We start from the raw sequence: 13,534 nt of genomic DNA, 5'->3' as shown, positions 1-13,534 counted from the left end.
CCCATGGGCAGCCCTGCTTTCTTCCAGGCTTTTGATCTCTTTCAGTTCCTTGCCATCTTTGTGTGCTAAATTCACAGTATCACAGTAGCATCAGGGTTGGAAGAGACCTCACAGATCATCAAGTCCAACCCTTTACCACAGAGCTCAAGGCTAGACCATGGCACCAAGTGCCACGTCCAGTCCTGCCTTGAACAGCTCCAGGGACGGCGACTCCACCACCTCCCCGGGCAGCCCATTCCAGTGTCCAATGACTCTCTCAGGGAAGAACTTTCTCCTCACCTCCAGCCGAAATTTCGCCTGGTGCAGCCTGAGGCTGTGTCCTCTCGTTCTGGTGCTGGCCACCTGAGAGAAGAGAGCAACCTCCTCCTGGCCACAACCTCCCTTCAGGTAGTTGTAGACAGCAATAAGATCACCCCTGAGCCTCCTCTTCTCCAGGCTAACCAATCCCAGCTCCCTCAGCCTCTCCTCGTAGGGCTGTGCTCAAGGCCTCTCCCCAGCCTCGTTGCCCTTCTCTGGACACGCTCAAGCATCTCAATGTCCCTCCTAAACTGGGGGCCCCAGAACTGAACACAGTACTCAAGGTGTGGTCTAACCAATGCAGAGTACAGGAGCAGAATGACCTCCCTGCTCCTGCTGACCACACCATTCCTGATGCAGGCCAGGATGCCACTGGCTCTCTTGGCCACCTGGGCACACTGCTGGCTCATGTTCAGGCGGGTATCAATCAGCACCCCCAGATCCCTTTCTGTTTGGCTGCTCTCCAGCCACTCTGACCCCAGCCTGTGTCTCTGCATGGGGTTGTTGTGGCCAAAGTGCAGCACCCTGCACTTGGAGCTATTGAACGCTCAAATGCCTCGTTATGTTTTTTTTCCCTTTTCCCTTAAGTACAAGCATGAAGGGAACATAACACAACCTGCTGAAGCCATACACGTGTACTGGGCGTTATGTAACAGAGACATGCATCTTGTACTTGCTTTTCCCCATGGTTAAGGTCCTGGTTTTACTTTGCTTATTTTTGCTGACTCTCTGAGATCAGACCTGAGCTAAGTAATCATTTCTGTTTCCATTCTAGCTAGTGCCCTAGTTGCGATTTGTGTTGGAAAATAAAGAGACATCACCTCAAGTTTCTGCCTTCTCCCAGGCAACCAGCAATAGAACAAGGGGGCACAGTGTCAGTTGTGCTGGGGGGGGGGCAGGGGGAGGTATAGGCTGGATCTTAGTAGGAAGTTCTTCACAGAGATTGATTGGCATTGGAGTGGGCTGCCCAGGGAGGTGGTGGAGTCACCGTCCCTGAAGGTGTTCAAGCAAAGCCTGGCTGAGACACTTAGTGCCATGGTCTGGTTGATTGGCCAGGGCTAGGTTGGACTGGATGAGCTTGGAGGTCTCTTCCAACCTAGTTGATTCGTTGATTCTATGAACCTGGAATCTGATGTAAGTTGTGACTGAATTTTTTTTCATTCAGGTCTGTTTCAAATCAACAGAAAGGATTATGGCAGAGTGATTCTCTTGTTTCTGTGGGGCTTTTTTGTTGTTTGCTCATTTATTTTGTGAGGGGGTTTCCTTTTGGTTGGCTGTTTTAGGGGTGGTTGTTGCTTGGATTTTGTGGGTTTGTTTTGGGTTGTTGGGGGGGGTTGTTTGGTTTGGGGGTTTTTGTTTGTTTGTTCTCAATGTTTCTGACTTGGGAGGGTTTCATTTGTTCATTTTCTTTTTTGTTGCTTTACTTTGTGGTAGCTAAATTTCTACAACAGCCTTTCTAATGCCTGTGTGCATAGCCCTGCTAAGCCTTCTGCTTCCTGTGCCCCTCTGCTGATGCCTCAGCCCCCTGGTTTTTATTCCTGTGATTTAACAGAGCTGAGAGGCCAGAGCAGTGGCTGCATCAGCTGCTGGCTCTGATGACAGCCTCTGTGGAGCGAGCAGGTCCTACTTTGACACTAAGCAGATGTTGTTTTTCCTAACATGCTGTTGCACCTCTGTCATCCCTCAGAGGTGGCTTTGCAAAACAGAACATGAATTTTTGTTTGCTGAAAACAATTGTCTGTCAAAACAACCACTTCCAGAATGATCAGGTTGGTAAAACCTGCCGGCTGGTTGACTTTGGTGGGAGGACTGCAGAGGCGAACCTGACTTAATGGAATCTTGTGTTGACTGCCAGTAGAACTTGAGGACACAAACAGCTCCCTCCCACTCGCTGCAAGCTTTAATGAAATGTGTTGAAGTGACAGTGGCTACTGGGAGGGTGTGGGGATGGCAGTACAAAGGAAGTTATACATAATCATCATCCAGTGTTGCTGAGGAATTAAATGATTTGTTGCTGTTAATTTTCAAGTTAGGTTTAAACACCTTTTATTTGAGGCATAGTGCTGAGTGAATAGATGGGGACAAGAACGAGTTGGGGCTGTTCAGTCTGGAGAAGAGGAGGCTCCCAGGTGACCTTATTGTGGCCTTTCAGTATCTGAAGTGGGATACTGGGGAAGGACTTTTCAGGATATCAGGGAGTGACAGAACTAGGGGGAATGGAGCAAAGCTGGAGATGGGTAGGTTCAGGCTGGATGTGAGGAGGAAGTTCTTCATGAGGAGAGTGGTGAGAGCCTGGAATGGGTCGCCCAGGGAGGTGGTTGAGGCCCTGTCCCTGGAGATGTTTAAGGCCAGGCTGGATGAGGCTCTGGCCAGCCTGATCTAGGGTAGGGTGTCCCTGCCCATGGCAGGGAGGTTGGCACTAGAAGATCCTTGTGGTCCCTTCCAACCCTGACTGATTCCATGATCCTAAGAGTCCACTGAGAAGAGCAAGGAGCCTGTTCCATGCAGGAGGGTTTTTAAAAAGCAAAACAAATGTACTGGAGAAAGGAACACTCTCTGCTCTCAAGGGCTGATGGTTGGCTATCCCAAAGGATAGTCTGTCAGTAGAAGTATAGACAGCTAAGCAAGCAAGCTAGGTTAGGTAAGGCAACCGCAGAGTTCAGGGTCTCCTCCTGTCCTGCTTTTACTGAGTGTGCTGGTTTGAGACTGATGGAAATATTTTACTGAGAGAAGTGAAATCCTTAGCTGTGAGAAGAAAGAAAAGAAAACAACATCTGCCCTGTAGCACCCAGCCTTCTGCTGAGAAACACAACTGGTCAAAACCTAGCTAAGGCAGGCACTTCTCACACACTGCTCAGCTCCCACTGCAGGCTGTGCCTTCTTTCTGTCCGTCTGGTCTCTGTGGCTGCCTCTGCCTTAACTCTAAGCCAATCTAACCCTTTTTCCTCTAACCCCCTTGTCGTCTTTTCAACATCTCACCTCACATCTCTCCAGGTTTATCATGTGAGATACACGTGGGTTGACCTGGTTATTTCTGAAGGGAGGGAAAGGGGGAGGGGGATTGGGTCAAGATCCCTCCTGGGAACTCTGTTTCTAGGAGGAGTATTGTGTTTCTGTACCACTTTTAACCTGTATATAAGTGTATATATCTGTGTATATCTGCTTGTCTATTGTGCTAAGCTGTAAATACAGGCAGGTAACTCCCAAACCATCACACTAAGCCAGTATCACAGAATATTAGAGGTTGGAAGGGACCCCCAGAGATCACCAAGTCCAACCTCCCTGCCAAAGCAGGATCACCCAGAGCAGCCTGCACAGGAACGCATCCAGGCAGGTTTTGAAAGTCTCTGGAGAAGGAGACTTCACTACCTCTCTGGGCAGCCTGCTCCAGTGCTAAGGAATGCCAGGCCAGCCATGGGCTACAGGCCAGCAGCAGCTCTGAGTCAGCCAGAGCAGCTGGGCTGAGTTGGCCACAGATGTGTCCCAGACCACCAGCATCAGTGCAAAGGGGGGAGTTGGTAGTGTCCTGCTAGAGTTCTGTCTTGGGCTCCTCCTCAGCCTGCTCCTTTCCTGCTCTCAGTGCCTGCCTTCCTGGATATTGTGGCTGCTGCACCTCTGGTGAGTGAGTATCACTGCCTGTACTTTGTGCAGATGTTGGTTATTCCATTAAATCCACTTCCATTTCAACATGTGGCTCTTTTCTCCTTTTCCTGGTTTCCCTTCTCTGCTGGAGAGAGGTCCTGGTAGCTTGGCCCCACAGACAGGCTAAACGTGGGCACCTCCTAATGCTATAATGAGCAGTGTGTGCTGGACACAAGCAGTAGAAAGCAGAGGTCTCAACCCTTGCTGATGTCTCTTTTGGGACGTCTCATGATGTTGAATCAGATGATTATGTACTCCAGCTCCCAGGAGTGGGGTGAATACATAAGGCTGCACTCATCCTTTTGCCTGAGGGTCTCTCAGCCCCGTGACAACCACTGTAGGTTCATGTAACCAAGCCCTTGCAGGTGCCACTGTCAGAAAGCAGGGGTGTGCTGGCTGCTGACAAACAGTGCTTCTGATGCTTCATGACTGAGCTGCACATTGCTCTGCTAGTACAGAGCACGTCAGGGGCTAATTTGGTGAGGTTTATTGTTTGCGAGAGGTGGATTATAAATGCTTGGAACAGTATCTTATGTAACTGCTGCTGGATACTATGAGTAAGTGTGATCTGGGAGAGGAAAATGTGATACTGGGAACTGTAACTACAATCATTATCTCTTCCCCTATGTAATGAACTTAATGCCTAGGGCAAGCAAGCTCAATTACTGACAGAAGCTGTGTTTGTTCATGCAAGTGATTTATCACTCTGGATCACTGTTTTTTGGTGTTTGTTTGTTTTTTTTTTTTTTTTGATGAAAGATTGTCCAAAGGGAATTAATTGTTTATCTTCAACAGATGACCACGTTTGCCTGTTGAAAAGAAGTTAGATTTAGAAAGCACTTTGATGAGGTGGGATACAAAGGATCATTGTGCAGCATAGAGCTTTGCTTCCTCTCATTAGCAGCATAGTCTCTGTCTCTTCCTCGGCCTCAGAAGTGTGTTTTAGGAAATCACCCCATACTTCACTCTTTGGTAGATATTTTGAAATGGTGTCATTGTACTTTGTGATCAAAACGTATGCCAGGCTCTCCAAAGGTCTGTTGGATGCTGGGGATGATTATGGAGAACAGGAAAGCAATCCTCATTTCCTCTGTGAGGGGCAGATGATTTTCAAACAAACCTAGACCTGAACTCTGGGTTCCAGGAGGTGTGCAGCACTTGGACTGTCCACATCTCTCGTGCTCTTTGTTGCTGTGCTAGTTTGAAGCAAGCTAGAATGTTTTGGTAAAAGAACTAGATAACGGGCATACGTCCATCTGAGTTAGCTGGGTACCTACAAAAGTGTGGGGGGGCGGGTAAGAGCCCAAACCATCACAGTTGCTTGTGTTCCTCTGTCAAGCTCTTACTTCCTTACTAATTTATATGATTGTGTAGCAAGTGCAGGCCCCTTCCCTTACTGAATAAGAGCCAGAATCACCGAAACATTCAGGTTGGAGAAGCCCCTCAGGATCACCAAGCCCAGCTGATATCTCTACTCTACAAGGTGCACTCTAAACCATAGCCCCAAGTACCACATCCAAATGACTTTGAAACACATCCAAGGATGGTGACTCCTCCACCTCCCTGGGCAGCACATTCCAAAGCCTGACCACTCCTGATGGGGAAAAAAAAATCCTGCTGTCCAGTCTAACTCTACCCAGTGGCAGCTTGAGGCCATTCCCTCTTGTTCCATCACTAATTACCTGTGAGAAGAGACCAGCACCAACCTCTCCACAACCTCCTTTCAGTTAGGTGTGGACAGCCATGAGGTCTCCCCTCAGCCTCCTCTTTGTCACACTAACCATGCCCAGCTAATTCAGTGACTCCTCACAAGATTGACTCTCCAGGCCCTTCACAGCTTCCTTGCCCTCCTCTGCACTGGCTCCAGCATCTCCACATCTCTCTTGTATTGCGATGCCCAAAACTGAACACAACACTCGAGGTGCAGCCTCACCAGAGCAGAGTAGAACCAGACACAGTTATCCACTGGGTTACTTTTGCCTGACAGCAGAATTACTTTACTGAGGGCAAATCAAACAGTACAGTCAACCTCTTCTCAAGACATGTAGTAGTGAAACTGAGCAGGAAGATACTGAGTCCAAAGTGAACTTCCTAACACCATACAGAGCTGCTATAAAAGCTGGATGAAAATTACTTCACAGGCTGCTAAGATCTCTGTAGTTAGTGCCCAATATCTCCAGTTGCTGCTCATTTCCTCAAGGCACAGCTGACAGCTGAGGGAGGGGAGTGAAGAAATCTAAACTACAGCTCTTCCTTTTTGAAATCCATCTGAAATGAAAGTCGCCTTCTGTGAGCACTTAGGCTGTGCTATGCGATGGGCTGTAGAGCAGGTCTCCCACCTGCCGTGCTGCTGGATGCCAGTCGGGTCAGGGGCAGCAGGAGCACCACCTCCTTTAGCCATGAGGTTGGGTTCCTCGTGTTAATTGCACAATCTGCTTCGTAAAACAAATGACTTTTAAGCCCTTCCATTTATATGGAATTGTGCAGCTGAGAAGCTCTGAGTGATTGTGCCTTACGGCTGCTGTGGCTGTGTGGGTAAGGACCAAAGAGAAAAAAAATGGATCTCTTTAACCTCCAGTCCCCCTTAACTTTCCCCTGATGAGTTCCCTGTCACTTTAATTTAAGATGGCTTTTGATCAACTTATGAAAGCAGTTTTATTGTGCAGTTGTCTCCAGTTCCCCAGAAACAATTACCCAGCCCCATGTTTCTAAACTCCTCTCTGTATGGGATGTGATTCCTTTTCCTTTTTTTCCCTTTTTTGACAGCTGCAATAGATGTTGTTAGTGATAATCTGGCTTGTAGGTCTGTTTTTATAGGATAGACAGAACCAGAGTTCAGGGTCTTCCCCTGTCCTGTGATGCTGAGCCAGAATCACAGAGTATTAGAGGTTGGAAGGGACCTCCACAGGTCAAGTCCAACCCCCCCTGCCAAAGCAGGATCACCTAGGGCAGGCCACACAGGGACACATCCAGATGGGTTTTGAAAGTCTCTGGAGAAGGAGACTCTGCAACCTCTCTTGAGGGCCTGTTCCAAGGCTGCAGCACCCTCACAGGAGAAAAAGTTCTCCTTAAGTTCCAGTGAAACCTCCTATGTTCCAGCTTGTGCCTGTTGTTCCTTGTCCTATCACTGGGCACCACTGCAAAGAGCCTGGCACCTTCATCTTCTCACCCACTCCTCAGATATTTATAGACATTCAGAAGATTCCCTCTCAGTCTTCTCTTCTAAAGACCAAACAGCCCCAGGTCTCAGTCTTTCTCCAGAGGAAAGAGATTCAAATCCCTTTACCATCCTTGTAGCTCTCCGTTGGGCTCTCTTCAGCAGATTCCTGTCTCTCTTGAACTGGGGAGCCCAAAACAGCATTCCAGGTGTGGGCTCTGTAGGAAGAAAAGAAAAGAAGAAATGAGACATGTAACAGCAGCATTTGAAGTGTCACTGATACCACCTTGATCATTCATTTTGGTTTGCAAAGCAGAGGCCTGTGTAATGCACTCAAATTCTCCACCATCACCCCCTGCCATAAAGGCATTTTAGCCTAACCTTGATTTAAAAGCAGTCTCTCCAGTATAAACTTAGCTCTGTCTTACAACTGCAAATACTAGAATCATAAAATTAAAACCCAAAGCAACTTGTAACAAACACTTCTGTAGCTCCTATAATTAAGTTTCTTCCAGGCTGATGCTTAGACTACAGATGAAGAGTTTTATTTCCCTCCTGGGATCAGGTACCCTATGAAATGTTCACACCAAAGGCCACAGAATCACAGAAACACCCAGGTTGGAAGATCATCCCTGGGCCAAGCACCCATCTCTCTCCCCCCCCCCCCCCATCTGCCACTGAGGGTAGCATGATCCCAGCTCTTTTCCTTCCCTGCTTCTTCTCTGCTTCTCCGTCGTTCTCTTTATCTCTCTCTCTCCCCGTTTTGTCCAACTTCATCCTTTAATAAATAGTTTTGTGATCTCTGATCTCGTTTGCACCTTAACTTCACAACACTTTAAGCCATGAGAACAGATCTTGCTCCTTTGGACAGAGATGTTGTTAATCTCTGTTCTCTGGACTTTGACACCAAGAAAAGCTTTTTCCTAGTGTCCCATGTAACCCAGCCTCAGCTTGAGGCCCTTCCCCTGCGTTCTGTCTCCAGTTACCTGTGAGACGAGACCCAGCAGCAGCCTCTCCCTTCAGGTAGCTGTAGAAAGCAGTGAGGTCTGCGAGCTGTATTCACGGTATTCACAGTATCATCAGGGTTGGAAGAGACCTCACAGATCAAGTCCAACCCTTTACCACAGAGCTCAAGGCCAGACCATGGCACCAAGTGCCACATCCAACCTTGCCTTGAAGTGCCCCAGGGACAGCGACTCCACCACCTCCCCGGGCAGCCCATTCCAGTGTCCAATGACTCTCTCAGTGAAGAACTTTCTCCTCACCTCCAGCCTAAATCTCCCCTGGTGCAGCCTGAGGCTGTGTCCTCTTGTTCTGGTGCTGGCCACCTGAGAGAAGAGAGCAACCTCCTCCTGGCCACAACCACCCCTCAGGTAGTTGTAGACAGCAATAAGGTCACCCCTGAGCCTCCTCTTCTCCAGGCTAACCAATCCCAGCTCCCTCAGCCTCTCCTCGTAGGGCTGTGCTCAAGGCCTCTCCCCAGCCTCGTCGCCCTTCTCTGGACACGCTCAAGCATCTCAATGTCCCTCCTAAACTGGGGGGCCCAGAACTGAACACAGTACTCAAGGTGTGGTCTAAGCAGTGCAGAGTACAAGGGCAGAATGACCTCCCTGCTCCTGCTGACCACACCATTCCTGATGCAGGCCAGGATGCAGTGCTTCTGACAGCAAGCAGACAGCAGGATTTCACCAGTTGCTCTGAGTTCTGAATTGAAGGACAAGAATATGCATGCAACAATTTTTGATGGAAAGGAAAACCAAAGGACATGACCTGACCTGTGAGGAGGAGAGGTGGCTATGCATGAGAGTGCTGCTGTCTGTTCAGCTGGTGCCTTTCTCAGAAGGGCTGACAGTGAGGATTCTCACAACATTTTCACTCTATTTTAGTTTAGTTTCGTTTTGTTTTAAATTCCTCTGGTAATGCTGTGCATTTTTTCCTGCCTTCTCCCCAAACTCACAAATGAATGACACAAAACTGTGTTTAAAATCAGACTTCAAAGCGTGGACTGTAAAGCCCTGTGACTTCTCCCTGACCAGGAGCACTGCCAGGGCATCCTGTTCAGCTGGTTGTGTTTTGAGAGACAGAAAGCACAAGAGAAGGTAGTTCTGTGCAGATGTGTGTGTGAAGTCTGTGCACACAGGTGACCTCTGTATTTCACCTTGCACAGGACATCACGCTCACAGCGGCGCTCTGAAAGTCATCCTGACTGATGTGTCTCGGATCACACGCAGGAAGAGATGAGCATCCCTGTGGGTACCCATCTGCCACATCAGCAGGTCCAGGTGGCATCTGGCCCGTGCAGTTGTCCCTCCTATGCAAGATGTAGGAGATGTCACAAAGGGGACCGCATGACCTTCCTGAGCCCTGCAGCCAGACTCAGGGACGCAGCAGGGTCGGCTGCCCAGGCCTGCCCCTGCCCTCTGTGCAGCTGCCTGCTGCTGAGCTCAGAGTGTGTAAACTGAAACCCTGCCAGATAGGGAAAGTATGAACAGGCAGAACTGAAAGTGCTGAGTTGGTGAGAGTGTTTCAGGGACTGGAGACAAAACACTGGCCTGGAATCCATAAAACCTGAGGGAGAAAGCAGAGGTATAGGAAACTGCACCTCTGTAACTGTGAGGACTTGTACTGATTTACTGGGGTGTTCTGACACCACTGAAATACTTCTCCCGTGAACCATAAAGTCAGTGCCACCGATAAAAAGCAACAAACCACCTTGTGTGCTTTGTGCCTTCTTCCCTTCTCTGCCTTTTCCACTTTTTTTTTCTCTGCACTGATCCTCATCTCCTCTTGTCACCTCCGCCTCGGCAATGCTTCTCCAGTCAGCCTCTGGTCAAAAGCGCCTCTTGATGCCCTTTGCTGCCTTGCTCTTGTTTCACTCAGTAAAATGTCTTGACCCCTCTCACCCCCTGAGCCCACTTGGTGTGTGGTACTGTGCTCTCACTGCTCTGGACTACAATGCCCAGAGTGGCATGGCGTGGTGGCACTGCAGTGACCAGACAGCCCTCTGCCCACCCATGCAGATGAAGAGCTGGAGGGACAAAACCAACATTCTCAGCACTGTTGTATCTGTTGCAGCCACTGTTCTGCCAACAGCTGCTGGATGCATGCAGAGTGCATGATTCCTTAGCTGACCAGTTGAATGCTATGTGTGCCAAGAGCAGCATCCTTACATGTTGGCACCCTTTGATTGGAATGTGCTGCAGAGCCAGCCCTGCTGCCAGGCTGGCACCTTTCGCTGGCAGCATGCTTTAGGTTATACATGTAGTTGGATTTTACTGGTTGACTATAAGATAAGAAAGTATATAAAGATCAGCTACTTCAGGCAGTAGGGCACCAAGGCTGGTGAGAGGGATGGAGGACAGCCCTACACAGAGTGGCTGAGGGAGCTGGGGGTGTTCAGCCTGGAGAAGAAGAGGCTCAGGGCAGATCTCATTGCTGTCTACAACTACCTGAAAGGAGGTTGTAGCTAGGTGGAGTTGGTCTCTTCTCTCAGGCAAGCAGGGACAGAACAAGAGGACACAGTCTCAAACTGTGCCAGGGCAGGTTCAGGCTGGATGTTAGGAGGAACTTCTTCATAGAAAGAGTGATTGGCATTGGAATGGGCTGCCCAGGGAGATGGTGGAATCACCATCCCTGGAGATGTTAAAAAGGAGACTGGATGAGGCACTTAATGCTATAGTTTAATCAATTAGAAGGGTTAGGTGATAGCTTGGACTCAGTCTCAGAGGTCTTGTCCAACCTGGTTAATTCTGTGATTCGCTGATGTCTGTGGTTAGGGATTTTGGCTTTGGTGCATGGATGCTGCTCGGGACTACTGCTGGCAGCTGCTACTTCTGTTAAGGGCTTCTGCAAGGGACTCTAAGATGCTTAATCTGTGAATGGGACTCTTAAGATTCTGTAGTGCCAGGGATTCATCAAAGCAATAATGGAGGACTACTGAGAAGACTTCTGAGACTCTGCCCTCCACATTTCTGGAATTCTGTTGCTAGAGCAGCAAAGGGCTTTGTGCCCTGTTCATCTTGTTGAATGGTTCTGTCTTACTGGGATTGCTATGGCCACATCAGCCCCCTGAAATGGGGAACAAGGAGAGGATTCAGATAGGTATCCAGGGTCAGGGCAGCGACTAAAGGCAAAAGAGACTGCACCATGGTTCAAGCAAGCATCCAGATGAAAATGGCCTTGCTCTCTACTGGGAGCAGTTGCTGTGTGCTGGCCTATGCTCCAGCCAAAGCCAGCAGCTGTTTGCATACAGAACCACACAACATTTCACAGATGGCAGAAGCAGGCTCTCAACTTCCTTTGGATCCCTCTGATGGAAAAAAGCCATCTAATTTTGGGATTATCTAGTAAGTTTTACAGGCTTAATGTTTGGATGCAGTATGTGTATAAATAGATGGCATTCAGATGCAGCAAAGCCTTCTTGAACTTGTGTTGGGTGTCACCTGGTTTGGACACGGAAGAAGTGTGTGTCCCACCTGGCATGTGTTCTGTGGCTCCTTAGACTGAGCTGGAGATGCTGTGTCTCCTCCTCTCTGCATGTCTTTCACTACAGGCTCATTCCTGCCTGCACCATGTCTCCTGTTGTCAGTCTTTCCATCTCCCTTCTCAAAGCAGGTGACTGAGCAAGCAGAAAGGCATTGGACTCAAAGGGGCTACCTGGACAATTTAAACTGCACTGCAAGTATACAGTGTTCCATCCTTTTGAATGGGGGGGGTTGATTTAATTTGTTTGGCTTTATCTGATGGTGGGTTTGTGGTTTTTTAAATGAAGATGCAAACAGAGAATGGTTGGAATTTAGCTGCCCCTGAAAGGCCAGTTCTGAGGAGCAGGTTTTAAACTGAGTTTAGCTCTGCTTTTGTTCACAGGAGAGTGAAATTTCCACTGAATTTGCTGGTTTCAGTCAGAATAATCAATACATTTTGTTGTAGTCTATAATGACATGTGGATTTCAGCTAGAACTTCAGCTGTGTGAAGGATGCCTGCTGCTTTCTAACCAGTATTTAATGAAAAAACCCAAAGGCTGGAAAACTGAAACACTTGAGTAACCTGGAGATATAGATCAGTACTTGAGGTGGTTAAGAAATTCTTCCAGCATATTCTTAACCCAAGAGAGAAATAAACAAGTGATGGAAAACCAACCAAGAGGCTGGGGAGAAGGCAGGACAGGGAGAGTGGTGATAGAAAGAAAGATCATAACTCATTCATGTCGTGGAATTGGTGGAAGATCTTCCAGTTATGATGTCCAAGGGGAGTACAACAACTTTAGAGCATTTGACAAAATTAGCAGTTGGAGTACAGTGTCTGATGCAGAGTGATGTAGTAAGAGGGAAGTTGGTTCATTAGGTGGATAATTGGGCAAAAAAGCAGGAAACAAAAGGTAGCTGTAGAAAGGAGCTTTTTCATCTGGGAAGAAATTAGGCAGCCCTGTTGAAAGGCTGTTTATTACTTACTGTTTATTACCTGACTTCCACTTGGCTTACTGATTTCGATCCCAGATGATTTTCCCTCTGCAGCCATACAGCAAGAATCCTGTGAATGTCAACTGCCAAGTAGCAGTGAGACATGGCATTGATGAGACATCTCCAGCACTAGCTACAGACAAAAGGTGAGGGAATGTATCCCCTGAGCTAACCTGCTGACTTGTTCACATCACTCAAGAAGCTGGAGAAGTGAGACTTCAGACAGAGGAAAGAGCTGAAGACGCTCAGGAAGGAAGGCTTCCTAGCCACACTCAGCTCCTGCTCTGTCCCAGATGCTGCTGCCTGAGCTCCTTAAAGCAAATCAGTCTGAGTTTGGAGTAAGCTGAAGCTGTGCTGGTGCACAGGGTACAAGTGCATTTGCTTTGGGGCATTTGATCATAGAATCACAGAATTGTCAGGGCTGGAAGGGACCTCAAGGATCATCTAGCTCCACATACCCTGCCCTGAGCAGGGACACCTCACTCTAGATCAGGTTGCTCAGAGCCACATCCAGTCTGGCTTTAAAAACTTCCAGGTATGAGGCTTCAACCACCTCCCTGGGCAACCTGTTCCAGTGTCTCACCATCCTCATGGTGAAGAACTTCTTCTAACATCCAATCTGAATCTCCCCACTTCTAGTTTTGCTCCACTCCCCCCAGGCACTGCAAGGCCACAATAAGGTCTCCTTAGAGCCTTCTCTCCAGACAGAACAGCCCCAACTCTCTCAGTCTGTCCTCATAAGAGAGTAGCTCCAGCCCTCCGATGACCCCTGTGGCTCTTCTCTGGACATGTTCCAGCTCATCCTTATACTTGTGTAGTAGGGCTTCAGAACTGGACACAGTACTCAACAGAGAAAGAGGTGTATTTCTGACAGAGACTCTCACCAGTCTGGCAGCTGGAAAATAAATGATCCTCTTCTGCAGCCCACTGTGTTCATAGAGTCAACCAGATTGAAAGAGACCTCCAAGCTCATCCAGT

Source organism: Pogoniulus pusillus, chromosome 23, assembly GCF_015220805.1.
Source record: "Pogoniulus pusillus isolate bPogPus1 chromosome 23, bPogPus1.pri, whole genome shotgun sequence".
Taxonomy (NCBI): domain Eukaryota; kingdom Metazoa; phylum Chordata; class Aves; order Piciformes; family Lybiidae; genus Pogoniulus; species Pogoniulus pusillus.
Note: the sequence above shows the minus strand (reverse complement) of the source record.